Here is a 17,243-nt window from a genome sequence, read left to right as displayed (position 1 = left end):
TTTTCCCTTTAATTGAGGAAAATATTCCATTTCCATAACCTTTCTTCCTTCTGGTCTTCTGCAATTATGAAAAAAGTTTAATTTCTTATTTACAACAAGAATTTGGAATGTTATTTTAAACGTCTTCAGCTACTATTTCCCAGATTAGACACACTGCCTTTTTTCCTAACTTGACTGATAGAGTCTTCAGTAACAAGTCACCAGCCACTGGATGTACATAATGTGATCATCTGGTGTAATAAAATAGCAAGGACCTTCCCAATGATGTGATTAAATGGGGAAATAGATCAAGATCATGAATGAGAAAACTGCATACTTTAAAAATGTCAAATCCAACCACATTCATGGAAAATTTCAACAGAATTATAATCTCATCGTAAAATTCTAAATGTGATTGGGAAAAGCCTATGCCCCAAAATAAAACAATGACATTCTTAAAGGAAGAGCAAATACATGAAACCAAATAATTTCAAAATCTCATAATAAAAATAATTGTTTATGGCTCAGAAACCAACACATTAATTAAGTGTGTGTTTCTACGTAATGCTATGCTCCTCCATATATGGTATTAGAACATGGCTTATTTGCTTGAAAAGTCAGTCAAGTTTGGTCCATTACTCATCCTAGTCAGGCAAGTTAACATCAGTGTGCAGAAACCTCAATCAAAGGAAAGCACCGGAGGAAATGCCGGCACAGGCAAGCCTCAGCCAGAGCCCTGGTGCGCCACCTCCCCAAGGTGGGCTCTCCTCTCCTGCTGACCACCTGCATACAAGCACAGCTTTCAGACCAGGGTATTCACCCCTGCCTTGATTCCCCAGTTCCCCTCTCACCTCCACATTCTCCACCCCCCCCTTCTGTCCCCAAAGAGAGGAGCTGAACGACTTTCATGATTTCCCCACCCTGGCCTTCAATTCCTCAGCTTCAGTGGCCCCCTGACCCCACCCCACTCATTTCCAACCCAGTTCTGTCTTTGACTCTGTTGTCCACACATGGGCTTCCTTGTCCAGGGGCAGGCCTTGACACTCTGTTTTCTGTACATGGGGCTTCCTTGTCCTGGGGCAGGCCTGGACACTCTGTTGTCTACCCTTGGGGCTTCCTTGTCCTGGGGCAGGCCTGGACACTCTGTTTTCTGCACATGGGGCTTCCTTGTCCTGGGGCAGGCCTGGACACTGTTGTCTACACAGGGGGCTTCCTTGTCCTGGGGCAGGCCTGGACACTCTGTTGTCTACCCTTAGGGCATCCTTGTCCTGGGGCAGGCCTGGACACTGTTGTCTACACAGGGGGCTTCCTTGTCCTGGGGCAGGCCTGGACACTCTGTTGTCTACCCTTAGGGCATCCTTGTCCTGGGGCAGGCCTGGACTTTGATCCGGCTCTATTCCACAGCAGTCAGTCTCTCAGGACTTTTGACCTGGGACCATGGTGTCCTTGGTCACTCATGCCTCTAACGTCTGTGATTCTGCAGTCCCCTGGCTTTCTTCCAGATGCCCTGGCTGGGGTGACCCCCTAGGATCGTCTGTTATGCTACCACAGCTGGGGATACACGCAGGTCCAAGAACATGCTCCATACTGAAAGTGACGCTGACGTCTAAGCTTTCACAGCGTATTCCTGATCAAGGTATGCCACTTGCATCAAGACTTTGTTATGCTTCTCCACACGTGGACTTTATAACATTGAAACTTGTGCTTTTTGGGTTTAATTTTAAATTTCTTCTTCCGCTGCTACCTGCGAGTATTTAATCTGTTATTGATGTGTTCATGCTATCATTTCACTTTCCACAAATAATCTAGAATCCTAAGACTGTCCTATGGCACACACTGCACTCCTGTAACTTCCGGCTGAGACGCATTTGCAGGCACCAGCGCTCACCATGGTGCTGGAGTTCCGGCAGCCCGCTGGGGACACAGCAAGCCCAGTCCACAGCAAGCCCGGTCCACAGCAAGCCCGGTCCACAGCAAGCCCGGTCCACAGCAGACGGCCAGCACTGGTGCTCCGTCTGTCTCCCCGCCTTCCATGTGCGCCAGCAACTGTTTCCAGTCCACACTCACGGATGCGATTCCTTCTCACCCTCTCATCACACAGGCCTTGTGGAGGGTGGGCTACGCGGGATGTCGTCAGACATCAGTATGGCTGCACGCTCACGCCTCTCTTTGTCTCTCCAAGCTTCTTGTCCCAGAGAGGGGGAGCAGCTGGAGCCATGGAAGCCGTACTGTGTGGACTTTCACCACCACTTTCTTCTCAGCTCTTTCCACTCACCCAGCGTCATGACTGGAACACCACACGGCCTGGGTCATTCCGCTTGAACCCTGTACCCCAAGTTGGCCTCACTCCCATCCCGCCCTGGGGCCTGCCCTCTCCACACATGTGTGCACCGTGCTGCCAGGCTCACTCAGCATCCTCAGCTTTCCTCTCCCCAAGACGCACACCTGACAATGAAGCCCACTCACGCCACACAGCAGGATCCGGGCCCCAGCTCTCCTAAGCTGAAACCCAGTCTCAACCCCCTATTGCCTGCTGGAGATTCCCAGAAATGGAAACTAAAGTGGCTCTGAGAATAGGCCACGTGGGCCATGCCCAGTCTCTAACGCAGGTGCCTAAGACCAGGGGCCTCCATTCCATCACAGCAGTGGGCGAGGGGACAGGGTCCAGGCCCACCCATGTCTGGCCCCTGCGCTCCGTGACTCCTTGCCTCATTCTTCTCGGGAGAGTGGTGGTGCCCACCTGGCTGGATGATTTGGTATCACACATGTTGGTGCGTGTGAAGGCTGTGGAACAGCAGTCACGGCAGGTGGCGTGTGACTCTCAGATAGATAAATAGAACATCTTCTAAATGCCGCCACTTCAATGGTGCCACTTCTACATTGTGATAACTCTGTAAATCGAGTGAAAAGACACAGTAATAGACGTGCAGGGCTCTAACAGCTAATGAAGACGCAGTGCCTAGGAGAGAGGGTTGTTGGAACAAGAGAGAACCAGGAATCCAGACAGTGCGAGGATCTGAGGCACCTCACTCCTGGGAAGGGGGTATAGCGCCAGCAGGTGCCCTGGGCTTCGCTCAGGGAAGGTGTGGACCCAAGCCTGTGTGCCCTCCTCAGCGCAGCAGACTCCTGGGCTTCCACAGAAACAGAACCAGATTCCTCGGCTGTTGGTAGGGGAGGGCGACTTAGTCACTAACCACAACTTGGACAAAGCTCCATTCTCGAAACACTGTGATGTACATGCTGGGGTACAACAGAGCACTCGCGGGAGCTGTCACAGTGTGTGAGGGCTTCTGACCTCAGTGCAGACACACCGACTGCAAAGGAAAATAACGGCATTTGTTGCAGTCAGGAAATTACGTCCACTATAAAAAGCACAGAACTGGAGAGCAAACTGCCCGGTGATGTCGGAGTAAAACTTCGCATACGTAAAACTGGTACAGAGTTCTTACCCAGAATGGATAAATGCTCCAGCAAACCAGTGAAAGAACGTTTCACAGAAGAGGGGGCCAGATTGCCAATCAAATATGAGAGAGGCGCTCCACATCCCCAGACAAGAGACGGATGAGATTGTTACGCAGCGTGGTGCGGTCTCCACGCCTCTTCCAGGCAGGAAAACAACGAAAGGCCCAGACTCAACTAAACGGTGGCCGGTTGTGGTGGGATCGACTCAGTATTTTCCTTCCTCTGACCCAATATTTCCCATCTCAGGGCACGCTGGGCAATAAAGACACCTGGAAATGTTAGTAGCATTGTTTACCTTAGTCAAACCCTGAACTGAGCCTTACATCCATTTATGAAAGAAAGAGGTAAATGAAAGAAATTCTTATACAGTAATACAAATGATTTAAAAACTTCAACAGGGGCTAGCGCCTGTTGAATAATGTTGAAAGCAAGATTCGAAATCAAAAAATACAACTGGGTAGGATTCCATACCCTGCAGACACAAGCGACAGAAAGGGCGGGAAGATGAGAGGCTACTAACTCCACAGGGAGTGTCGAGGTCCTGGAAATGCACTATTTCTTTTCGTGAAAGTCGGAAATAGGGTATTTTCTTAGTGGAAAATCATCATGCTCTACACTTGACAATTTGCACACCCAGAACAAATTGCAGTTTAAAAACAGAGAAAGAAAATAGCAAACAAGCAATTGAAGACCACAGAAGTGGAAAACTTCTGAATGGAAGCTTGGGAAAGTAAGAAAAACGACAAAAGTGTGTGCAGTCAGAGAAATGAATTTCCTATTGGTTTTGGGTTTGCACTGCAGGGCTTACATTGGAAACTGATCACATGTACAGCAAATCATTCGATAAATTGACAAGTGAATGATGTGACAGAAATGTGGAATGACGCCAAGTATTAGAAATGTGAGAGGGCGCAGTGCTCAGAGATCAGTGGTTGAAAGGAGGACAAGTGTTCTGCATGCTGATGGAAGGGAAGACGAGGATGATGCATTGTATACTATGATGCATTGTGTACTATGCTATATACAATGCTGTATACTATTGGGACTTTTTTGGAAACCCCTTCAAAGGGAATGATTTTCTGAGGTTTATAAGTGACCTTCGACAGGACGCGTGGGTGGTGTCTCAAGGCAGTGGCCTTCCGCAGTTGTAAGAACAGTGGGTGCCCCGATGGTACCACTCCACTTGACTGCTCTCCTTCGTGTCGGGGATTCCTGGGTGGAGCGGAACTTGTTCTCCACTTACGCTCCGCCTTCTTGTCTTTGCAGGGATCTCACCTTTGTCTCAAGTTCAGCTTGAAACAATTACGAGATTCTCTGACATACTTGGTCCACCTGTCAGCTGCCTGGTTTGATGGGTGGATTATCATCTTACATGAGGCGCACTGATAGCTTCCCTGACCATTCTGAAGTCCTGGCATTATTTGAACTCATTATCTCATCCTTACACATCACCTTCCTGTCAATTCTCATTTTTCACTCTGCTTGTCAGCTCACTGGACTTTGAGTCTGGAAGGTGTGCTTAACTTTTGTCAAGGTTGATTTTGAACACTGCACTAACTTTTCTGTCAAAGCTTCCTAGTACAGGTAGTTTAGTGCTTTCTTGGTAAAACTGTGGTTCATTCGTCCCCATTGATCTCTTGCTACACGACAGATCTACTCACCCTTGGGAAAAAACACATTGTTTTATTCGGGAACAGCAAGTTTGCCTGGGCCATTTTTAATATTTTTTGGAAAAGGTGTGCAGCGCTTTGGAAAACAGCACTGCGCTAAGTGGGGTCTTCAGCTCCCACATCTTCCATGCAGAATCTTCTAGAATAGTCCCTGACTCAAGCCTCCAGGGGGAACACTGGGGCTCTCTCACAGCTGGGAGCCAGCTCTGGAGCAGTCAGGGCACCGCTGGCCGTCACCGACAGGGAGGGCAAGATGGGCAGTGCATTCAGGATCCTCTGTGCCTGAGCGGTGAGGGAAGCAGAGGCTGAGGCTCAGCTCAGCACACGCTCAGTGAACACTAAAGAAGACAGTGCAGGGGCTGGCACCACAGCTCACTTGGTTAATCCTCCACCTGTGGCACTGGCATCCCATATGGGCGCCAGGTTCTAGTCCCGGTTGCTCCTCGTCCAGTCCAGCTCTCTGCTGTGGCCCAGGAGGGCAGTGGATGATGGCCCAAGTGCTTGGGCCCTGCACCCGCATGGGAGACCGGGAGAAGCACCTGGCTCCTGGCTTCAGATCAGCGCGGTGCGCTGGCTGTAGCGGCCATTTGGGGAGTGAACCAATGGAAGGAAGACCTTTCTCTCTGTCTCTCTCTCTCACTCTCTAACTCTACTTGTCAAATAAAAAAAAAGACAGTGCAAACACTTGTGAGGAAATGGTACAACCAGGAAGCTGTGGATACTGCCAGACAATCCTTGCTTTCTCAGATGGTGGATGCACTCCACACAGACGTGAGGCCAAATGAGGGAGGCTGCTGGCCGCCCACGGGGCTCCTGGAGTGTCCCCGGACCCCGGCTGCCCCAGCCCTTCACCCTTCAGTTTAGTTTCCACCCAGAAGCACACCCGTGCTTTCCTCTGTCCTGTGAATCCACAAGCCCGTGAGGAGTCACACACGCAGAGATGCTGTGACTGGCAGTGCTTGGATGTGTGAAAATCTTTCTGAAGAGGCAAACACAGAAGACAAAACCTTGCCTAAAGTATCGATCTCAGGGTGACTCCAAACATCCACAGCTCCCTCTGTAATTTGCGTTGAGCAAGAGCTGGGTTAAGTAACACGAATTGGCTTGGCGAACACGCACAACCTGGAAAGTCCTACGTTTCAAGGATTGCTTCTCAATTAAGCAACAAGGAACTAAGTTTACATCCTGTGCACAGGGTTTTGTGTCATTTTCAGTGACTGTGAGATGGGATTGATTCTTGCTTCCATGTTAAAATGAAGAAATGTACAAAGGTTGTGACCAAGCCATTGAAGCATCATGATTGCTGAGGCATGGAAGACCTCGGCTCATCCAGGGACCCTGTGTTTGCTCCAAGCACCTGCTTTCAGCTCCACGCACCTGCTTTCAGCTCCACGCACTGGGATTGTGGAAAGTGGGCCAGGCTCCTCCTTCTCCCAGACCCATTTCCCTCCTGTTGATCTGAGTCACATCAACATGAACAGGGGAGCGAGGAACACAGGCTACTTTACTTTTATTTCCAAAATTAATCACGTAATGATAAAATAGTCCACTAGGTCCATTAAGTACACATTGTAATTAACTGTAGTACACAGTTACACATTTAAACTTTTCCCAGATATATCTATGAACAATAAACATTGTATACTTTTTAAGCTTTTATATAATTTCAGCATAAGAAATAATTGAAATGTATATAATGAATTTGCAGTCAAGGATTAAAATACATTGTCCAATTAGATATTAACTTGATTAATGTGTTAATAGAGACTGATTACTAAGCAAATTCAGATGTATCTAGATTTCAAGTGTTTGGACATGTATACATTTTTCTAGGTATTTAAATTGCAATTTAAGATTAAGTTATTCTAGAAAACGACTTATAACTTTGCTTGAGATTCTTCAGGGACCTTGAATTCAAAGGTTGTTTTTTCAATATAATCACATCTATATATGTTTCATGGGAAACATAAAGAAAAGATAAGCTTATTTTAGTGCAAAACATTTTTTAAAAGATTTTGTTTATTTTATTTAAGAGGTAGAGTTACAGTGAGAAGGAGAGACAGAGAGAAAGGTCTTCCTTCCATTGGTTCACTCTCCAAATGGTCGCAATGGCCAGAGCTGTGCCAATCCGAAGCCAGGAGCTTCTTCTGGGTCTCCCTTGTGGGTGCAGGAGCCCAAGGACTTGGGCCATCTTCTACTACTTTCGCAGGCCACAACAGAGAGCTGGATTGGAAGAGGAGCAACCGGGACACTAGAACCGGTGCCCATATGGGATGCCGGTGCCATCGGCGGAGGATTAACCTAGTGTGCCTTGGCACCAGCCCCTTAGTGCAAAACATTTTTAAAATATATGTAATCTTTTTTCATAATATGTACTTTCCTGAACTTTCTGAAGACCAGTCATACATGTGGATTCCAATATTTCTTGTCCTCTGGGTTGAATGCTTGGTGCAGCCAGAAAGCTGCTGCTTGGGATACCAGCGTGTCATACCAGAGTGCCTGTGTTTGACTCTCTCTCTGTGCGTGTGTTACTCTCTCTGTCTCTCTGCCTTTCAGACAGATAAAATAAATTTTAAAAATCTTGAAAGTTTTGTGCCAAAATAGTCTGGTGTCTAAATTCCATTTTGATTTAACTTTTTAAAGTATTTGTGTGTGTGCACACATGTATAAAATAAAGGTAGATGCTATTAGGGGCAGGCATGTTGACAGAGTAGGCTGAGCCACTGCTGGGGACCTCTGTGTCCAGTGTCAGAGTGCCTGGCACGGAGTCCCGCATCCATCTCTAATTCAGATTCTTGCTAATGAGGCCCAGGAGGCAGCAGATGCTGGCTCAAGCACTTGGTCTCTGCCATCCATGTAAGAGACCCTTATGGAGCTATTGGCTCTGGCTTCTGCCTGGCGCAAGCCAGCTCTTGCAAGCATTTGGGGAGTGGGCCAATTGAAGAAAGATCTCTCTCTCTCTCTCTCCCTCTCTCTCTTTCTTTAATTTCTTTCTCTGTTGTTCTGCTTTTCAATTAAATGAAAATACAAAAGCTTAAAATAGTATACATCATGAGTATATATAATATAGATATTTTAATATACACTGCTGATATGAATATGTAAGTACATATATTTTATAGATAATACATGTAAAATTATTTAAACCCCATTGTTTAACTTGTGAGCATATTACAGTATGAAAATTGAAAAGTTAGTAAAAATTAAAAATTTATATGAAATACTTAAATTTCAGAATGGAAGTGTTCTCTCAGATGCACAGTAATATGTGAGCCAGATGAAAAATTCAGATAGTTGTGGTACACAACTTTTTTTTTTCTTTCTAAAGGTTTTATTTTTAATTATTTATTTTAAAGACAGAGTTATAGAGAGAGGTAGAGACAGAGAGAGGTCTTCCATCTGCTGGTTCACTCCCCAAATGGCCACAATGGCCTGAGCTGCACTGATCCAAAGCCAGGAGCCAGGAGCTTCTTCTGGGTCTCCCACGAGGGTGAGGGTACAAGGACTTGGGCCATCTTCTACTGCTCTTCCAGGCCATAGCAGAGAGCTGGATCAGAAGAGGAACAGCTGGGACTCGAACCGGTACACATATCTGATGGCGGCACTGCCAGCCAGGGCTTTAACCCACTGCACCACAGCACCGTCCCCAAAACCTTTAACATAGAAAATCAGGGGAGTTTACTCATGGCTGACTTTTTAGCTTTCAAAACATTTTTAATTTTCTTAATCTATAATCAGCTTTGATAGTCTTTTGCATTTTTAGCTTCAATTTGTGTGTGTGTGTGTGTGTGTGTGTGTTTGGAGAAATGCTTCCATTTACGTCTCATGTAACCTTCCTTCCTTAGCTCAAAGGACTACCAGCAACATTAAGTCAATACTTACTTAGCTCATTGTAAAAGAGCATTCAGAGAAAGAACCTGTGCTGAACAGGATACAGAGACATTGTAACTGCTTGCATTTATCTTCCTCTGGATGCTTTTGTTGTGTGGTTGGTCAAAAATCAGCCTTTGGAGCAATGGAAGGGCACACTGTTCGCCCTATGTTCACCAGGCTGCTTTGGAAGCCTTGTGGGGGTGAAGGCGGATCTGTCCTTTAAGGTTCTGCCTATCTCAGCCTGGATCGCAGCCCCATTATTCCTGTGCACAGTGCCACTGAGCGCACAGACTCTGCTTTATTCTTACAGGGTCTCCTGTGTCTCAGCCTGGATAGCAGCCCCATCCCTAGGTAATGTTCACTGAGCGCACACTGCTTTGTCCTTCCATTCTCCTGTGCACGGAGAGCAGGGCTGTTTCCACTTGCTCACTGTGGACATTGCTATGAGCGTTGGTACAGTGCCTGTTTGCTGACCTGCTGGCTACTTTTGCCTGATCCCTAGCATGAAATCCCCAGGACACACAGGGACTCCTGGCTGCACCATTGGACTTACCAGCAATGCACTGGGTTCCAGTCTCCCCACATCCTCACAACACTTGCTGGTCCCCACTGTGCTTCATAGTAACCCTCCTGACGGGTGTGGGGAGCATGCCATTGTGGTCTTGATTTGCATTTCCGTGAGGACTAGTGATGCTGAGCATCTCTACTTGTGTTTATCGGTAATGTTTATATCCTCTTTGAATAAATATTTACTCAAGCCCATTTTTGAACTGTTTGTGTTTCGTTGTTATCAGTTAGTTTACAACTGTTTATATCTTCTAGATATCAATACTTTACCAGATATACTATTTTTAAAAATCTTTTAAAAAGACTTATTTATTTCTTTATTTGAAAAGCAGAGTGACAGAGAGAAGGGGAGAAACACACACTCACACACACACACAATCTTCCATCTGTTGGCTCACCCCCAAAAGGCCATAGCAGCCTGGCCAGGTTCACCAGGAGCCAGGACCTCCATCCAGGTTTCCAGGAGCCCAAGTACTTGGGAAATCTTTCACTGCATTTCGAGGCACTTTGCAGGAAGCTGGCCGAGGAGTGGCCAGGACTCCAATCCAGGACGCAGGCGTCACAAGAGGCCGCCTCACCTGCTGCACCACTAGGCCATCCCCAGGTATGTGATTAGACGATGTTTTCTCCCATTTAGTGGACTGCCTCTCCAGGCTGTTGTCCTTTAGTGCACGAAGCTGTTAATGTGGATGTTATGCAACTCGAATATGGCTCCTTCTTGTCTGCACTGTGGCTACACTCAGGTAAAGGCTGATTCTCAGCCTTTCTCGGTTTGCAGCTTGAGCTCCTGTGTTTAGTTACTTGATCTTTTATCGTGTGGAGGTCCAGTTTTCCCAACACCACCTGTTGGAAAGACTGTTCTGTGCATTGGTTTCGGTGCACCTCTCAGAAGTCGTTTGCCATGTGTGTCAGGGTTTATTTTAGTCCCTTCCATTCCGATGGTCTGTGCCTCTGCCTATGGCAGCACCACACTGTTTTCCTTGCTGAAGCTTTGCTGTAAGCTCTGAAATCAGCAATCGTGAATTCTCAAAGTGTGCATTTTATCTTCAAGACAAGCTTAGGTATTCCATGATATTCCCCGCATTTTCATCTGTGTGGAAGCGTGGCTGGGTTTGTGGCAGACTTTGCACTGTGTCTACAGATCTCTTTGGGTGCTAGCAACACCTGACACCCACAAATCTCGGATGGTGGAGCAGGTGGAGGCTTTCCCTTCATTGAGGTTCTGTTTAATTTCATTCAGGAAGTCTGTAGGCTTTAATGTAAAATCACAGTGTCTCCTAGATTAATTCTAACTTATGCTTTTCTATTAGAGTTCTTAATTCTCTTTTGCGGCTGTTCATTGTTAACGTACAGAACCGTTGGCCTGAATGTCTCATTTGTGTCCTGACATTCTGCGGCACGTGCGCTGTGGCTGCAGTGGGTGATTCTTGGTAGCGACCTGAGTCTTGAGGGTTTCCTACAGTGAGCATTCTTCAAAACATCCATGTGTTTATTTTGGTGTAAAAAATTGAAATACATGCACAAGTTTTTTTCATGATTCCCAGTCTTTTCTCCTTTTCCATAGACTTCTAAGAGATTTCTCAAAGGACTTTGGAATTTTTTACTTAAGAATTTAACTGTGAAGTTATTTTTCACGCTATTTTTGAAGTAGTCTCATGCAGGATCACATAGTTGGTAAGCAGAAATGACTCATTCTTCCTTTCGAATGTGCACACATTTCCTTCTTCCCATCCAACTGCTTTGACTACAACTTCCAGTACCACGCTGGAGAAAGTGGTGACGTGAACATTCTCAACGTTTCTCTGCTTTCCCTGTTTTCTGAGCTTCAATACCATCTCTCTGTCTGCTAGTTTCTTCCTTTTTTGAGGCTTGATTTAGTTTGTCCTTTGATTTCTGATCCATGAAGGTGTAAGGTTATTATTGACTTGGGATATTTCTTTCCAGTGTGTGCATTTGCAGCTGTAATTCCCCCTCCTGCCAGCGCTGTGGCGCAGTGGGTTAATGTCCGGGCCTGAAGCACCACCATCCCATGTGGGTGCCAGTTAGAGTCCCAGCTACTCCACTTCCAATCCAGCTCTCTGCTGTGGCCTGGGAAAGCAGTAGAAGATGGCCCAAGTCCTTGGGCCCCTGCACCCATGTGGGAGATCCAGAAGAAGCTCCTGGCTCCTGGCTTCAGATCGGTGCAGTTCTGGCCATAGTGGCCATCTGGGGAGTGAACCATCAGATGGAAGACCTCTCTCTCTGCCTCTCCTTTCTCTGTGTAACTCTGACTTTCAAATAAATAAATAAATCTTTAAAAATTCTGTATAATTCCCCCTCCTACCACTGTTTTCACTGCATCGCAGGAATTTTAGTGTTTTGTTTCTTTCTTTCTCTCTCTCTCTCTTTTTTTTTTTTTTTTGATGGGCAGAGTTAGACAGTGAGAGACAGAGAAAAAGGTCTTCCTTTTCCATTGGTTCACTCCCCAAATGGCCACTATGGCCGGAGGTGCGCCGATCCGAAGCCAGGAGCCAGGTGCTTCCTCCTGGTCTCCCATGCGGGTGCAGGGCCCAAGCACTTGGGCCATCCTCCACTGCCTTCCCGGCCACAGCAGAGAGCTGGACTGGAAGAGGGGCAACCAGGACAGAATCCAGCGCCCTAACTGGGACTAGAACCCAGTGTGCCAGTGCCGCAGGTGGAGGATTAGCCAAGTGAGCCGCAGCGCCGGCCTAGTGTGTTTCATTTCCATTTGTCTGGATGCATTTTCTAATTGGCACACGAGTCCACCTCTACTGAAAAGTTGTATTTTCTTTAAAATTTTATTATTAAAGAAATCCTTTTGAAATACATCAAGATTTCAGATTATGTACTATGTGCTGATGTGCACAGGTGTAAGAAAAAGGGAAACATTTTTTAACCATGGGGAAAGAATTGCAGCACCTGATGAGCTGGTTTTGTCTTGCTGGGCCGTCACATCCTCTGTCACTGCTCCTACAGCGACAGTCAGAACTTCTCAGGACACAGTGCCTTTGGCCAGCTGTGCAGACTTCCTGACAACCTGAGGAACATCTACACACTGATAGAGGCTTGTTTTTAACTCGGAGGGCTTGGCTCATGTTCAGAATCCCTTTGTACCACAGACACGCACGCACCTGGTCATGTGAGAAACGCGTGCGTGTGAACAGCTGCTGCATTTGCTGATAAACATTCTGAGCACACTTCCCGGTGCTGCCAGGGTTGCCATAAGACTGGAGGCAGATCTGGGTGGAGGGCGGACTGCAGCTCCAGCACTGCGCACCAGGCTCCCAGTGACCGGCGCAGCTGTCACCTCGCTAAAGAGCCACCGATGTTCTGGAGAAAACACGACCGTGCGAATGATCACCATTTAAATTAGAGCTGCTACTGTTTGCACTGTTTTTTTTTTTTAAATAAAAATCTCAAATAATAATATGATCACAAGAATAATTCAATTTCCCAGGTTCTGTTTGGCTCTGTCCAGCATGCCTGTGATTGCAGCCGTAGGTGCGGGCGACACTCCTCACTTCGAAGCTGCACTGCCAAGCTGTACCTCAGCCACAGGAACGGCCTGTTTGGTCCTGCACGAGGAACCAGTGCATCGGAGTCTAGAGTTTTGTGTGCTGCTTAAGCGAAGGCAATGTGATAGGGAAGAGACGTTCAGTGTCTAACTGTGAGCTATCACAGCCAAGATGTGAGCAGTGAACACATCCTTCCTGCTTTACAGACATATCCACATAAGCAAAAGGCTGGAAAATTTCCGTTCTCTTGTACACGGCACACCGGTGTGACAGCACATCCCCCGTCCAAAACATGAGTCATTTACAGTAAGTTCTGAACTACATAAACATAGGTTTATACCCACATACTGAGAGAAAATGCTTCATTTCTTATTCATTTGTTAATTTACAGCTAATTAGAAAGGCAGAGAGACAAAGAGAGACGGGGAGATAGAGAGAGATGCAGAGAGACTCACCACCTGCTGGTTCACGTCCCAAAAGCCTGCATCAACCAGGCCTGGGCCAGGATGAAGCCAGGAGCCCAGAACGCAATCCCCATGCAGGTGGCAGGGACCCAAGTACTTGAGCTGTCACCTACTGCCCCGCAGGGTGCGCGTGAGCCTGGAGCTGGATTGGAACCCAGAGCTGGAACTCACAGCAGGACCTGTGGGATGCAGGCCTCCCAGGCAGCAACTTGGCTGCTGCGCCAGCGCCCGTCCGGAGGAGGATGTGGTGACTTCTGAATGCATGCTGGGCGCTTCGACAGGGAATGCAGTTACGGATTTTCTCCACTCAGAAGAGAAAGGGGAAATCATTACTCCCCAGTCCTTGCCTGAAACAGTGGGCTTATCAGGGTGTCAAAAGAGGCAGAGCTCAACTTTATGTTAATTTAGGAGAAGAACTCACAGCAGTGTACATAATTTTAATACTGTGTATGTGAAAGTCACAAATGTGTTATTTCTATGAAAATTTCTGGTGCTAACGCTCAGCACGAGCTGCGGGTGACGTGCGATTCCCTGTTGGCCCAGCTCTGTGAACACTCACTGCACCGTGTCGCAGAAGTCATTCCCTCTGGGAAGCTTCCCTTTCAAGACACGTTGATCCCAGCAGGATGCACCCGTGGAAAGGACAGGATGCGTTTGGTCACGTCCGACAGTGTCCAGGGAGCACACCGGGATCTGTCGTTCTTACTTTCAACTGCACTGTTAGGAAGTGAGTGCATGGGACTATTCGTATATCTTAAATTGCATAAAGATTCCATTGAGACTCCTAATATAGAGCCCAGCCTCAAAATTCTGCATTTAATAAATTAGTAAAATTTGCATTTTACAGGCTTCACTTACTCCTTTCATTTCTTTAAGATCAATTTTTTTATTTTAAAATTACAGTGTTGGAGAGGCCCTCAGATTTTACACACAATGAGAGATAACATATTGAGCAATGCTCCTGCCAAAAACGGTGTTAAAAGCTTTACATACTTACATCATTTACTTCACAAATGAGTCCTATTAATCTTAATTTTTAAAAAAGGGAGAAGAAAGACTGTGAAGATTTACTGAGTTTCCACAGTTACAAAGCTCAATTATATCAGAGTGTGAGAACATAAACCCAAATCTATTTGCTTCAAAATTTACATTCTTAACCAGTACAATATAGTCCAATAAAATATTTATTTTAATGGTTTACTCTATAGTGTGTACTAAATATATAACAGAATTATTCTTCCATAAGTACGTTTGGACAAACTGAGAAAGGCTTGACATTAAATAAATTGTGCACTTTCTTATTGAAGCCTCTTTTAGAGTGCTTTTACTGCACAGCCCCGACGAACCGGGCAGGGAGTTCAGCAGCCGCCCCTCTGCCCTTGGCTAGACTACCAGCACTGAGGCATCTGTGAGTCATGGCTCACTCTGGAGGGACGCTTTTCCCGAGAAGGAGGAGAGCAAGGGCCTCCTTGCCCAGATTCCAGAGGGCACCCTCAAAGTGCTCCTGCAGCAAGGACCTCAGGGAGGGGACTGTGCTCCCACCAACAGCTTTCCAACCCTACGCGGACTGGGTGCTGAGTGTGCACCTGGTCACAGTGACACCGTGCTCTGTGCCAAGGTGGCAGAGACCTCTGGGTGTTCACCAGACCCCACATGCCTATCCTGTGTGCACAGCTCAACCACAAAGCTCACGGTGGGCAGTGTTCCCTTTAAGGGAGGCAGGTGCTCTGCCGCTTAGTATAAAGGTTTTGTTTCTATCCTGAACAACAGCTCCTAGGAGTCCCCCCAGAGGTGGTCCCATCAGAGATGGTCCCAGGGTCTCAGGAGGAGGGGTCCAAGAATAGATATTGGAACAAAATGTTCTCCCGGTACACGTCTACAAGGATGAAGTTGGGAGCTTTCCAAGCTCAGGTTAAAGAGCTGGTGTTGGACGTTGACACGACAGAGCAAGACGATGTGAGGAGATGCTGTAATTCCACAGACAATTGTTCCAGGACCTGGGCCGTCGTGGCCATGGCCGTGCTCATCACTGACCGAGCACGGGAGGAGGACTGCGGATTTAAGCATCGTCTCTGGGTGTATTCTGGGAGGAGAGGCGTTCATTGATGGGTCTGCAATGAACTGATTAGGAAATTATCCTCTGTAGTATGTTCTGGAATAGTTGAGTGTTTGAGTCTTGTTAAGGACAGCCAAGATGTTAAGAAGAAAGCTCACCTAAGTGAAAACGTGCACCTTTTTTGTCAGAGGATCCATAAACATAATTACAAAATGCTTTGAAGAATATGCCTTGCTTGGTCAAGATATGAAAATAAAGAAAGCTGGGATAAGATTTTAGCTCTCGATCTTGAAGCAGTCACGTGAACTTCAAAAGGCTTCCAGAAGTGTCAGCATTGGGAGTATTTGAAGAAAATGGTAGGCAACCATCAGAATAACACCAAAAACGACAAATGCGGGCCCTAGCTGGAGCGGCAGACCATGCTGCGGTACTGTCTTCCATGGCTGGATATCACTGTTAGCAAAGGAATCAGTCAGTCACTGAACAGCCTTTTCAGTGTGCATCCTAACACAGGTCCCATTTCTGTGCCCATTACTTTACAATAAGTGGGTATATTTGATCCATTTGCCGTCCCAACCGTGAGCTCCTTTTGCCATGAACTGGATGCCGTTTCCACCAACGAAGAGGAAGGAGAGAATGAAGCTGAATCTGTTATCAAACAGAACCAGAGATCTTAAGAACTCCAGGCTGTCAGCTTACGTCCAAGTTTTTGAACAGTTTCTTGAAAACCTTGATAAATCCTAAAAAGGAGAACTTCTCAAGAGTGATTTACAGAAAGATTTCTGAAGACAGCAACACTCCTCAAACCAGTGTGGCTGTCTTCCATTTTCACCTGACAATCAAACACTTCAGAGCCATTTTGATGAATATGGCAGAATTGTGTATGCATCCTAACGCTCAAAGTACAATTTCCCTGTCTGAGAAGTGATTTGTGTTGAGAAGATATTCTGAGACTAGCAAAGGGGAGTGTGAGGGAAGAGTACGTGGATTGCAGGTAACTTGCAAAGTTAACGTTACACAAAGGTGTCAGATCGAAATGACCATGGTGCACAGCAGGTGAGCAGTGATGTGTCTGTGCCTTTTCATCTTGGCTCACCGGATACTACCTCCATATTTCTGGGTCAATGAGGGCTTTGTACTGAAGTCTTAAGACATTTACGCTGGTTATGCCTGGAGTGTATGTTCAGGCCGAGTTCAACATACTTGCGCACACACACACACACGCACACACACGTACATTCACAGACGTACATACCCACATTCACACACACATGTGCACATACATGCACAACACACATATATGTATCACATAGGCACACACATAGCACACATAGGGAGCGGCCATGAGGACAAATGTCCTCAGCAAGCATCCCTCGTGCCATGCACTCTCCTTGTAGAGTCACTCTGTGCTCGCCTCCTCCTCCTCATGACAGTGGAATCTCCAGTTGTCTTTGTCATGAGATGTCCATTTGTCATGGATGTCGATTGTTCATACTGAGCTCCGATCGATCATACAGCTTTGAGCATTTCTGCACTAGCAATCCTCCAGCTCTCCCCACACACGACTGTGTTATCTACGGTTCAAGACGCCTCACTCCTTTCCAATCTCTCAGCTGTTTTGTTTTCAGTAAGCAAATCTATATATTTATTTTATTCA

At 46.6% G+C, this 17,243-nt stretch overlaps 1 pseudogene; it reads left to right on the top strand.

Annotated features, from left to right (window-relative positions):
- The first annotated feature begins 15,336 nt into the window (after positions 1 to 15,336).
- On the top strand, positions 15,337 to 16,372 carry LOC100343977 (DNA primase small subunit pseudogene; annotated as a pseudogene).
- Positions 16,373 to 17,243: the final 871 nt, after the last annotated feature.

This window comes from Oryctolagus cuniculus, chromosome 16 (genome assembly GCF_051225735.1).
Source record: "Oryctolagus cuniculus isolate XC-2025 breed Fujian yellow rabbit chromosome 16, ASM5122573v1, whole genome shotgun sequence".
NCBI lineage: Eukaryota > Metazoa > Chordata > Mammalia > Lagomorpha > Leporidae > Oryctolagus > Oryctolagus cuniculus.
This window is presented reverse-complemented; position numbering and strand designations above follow the sequence as displayed.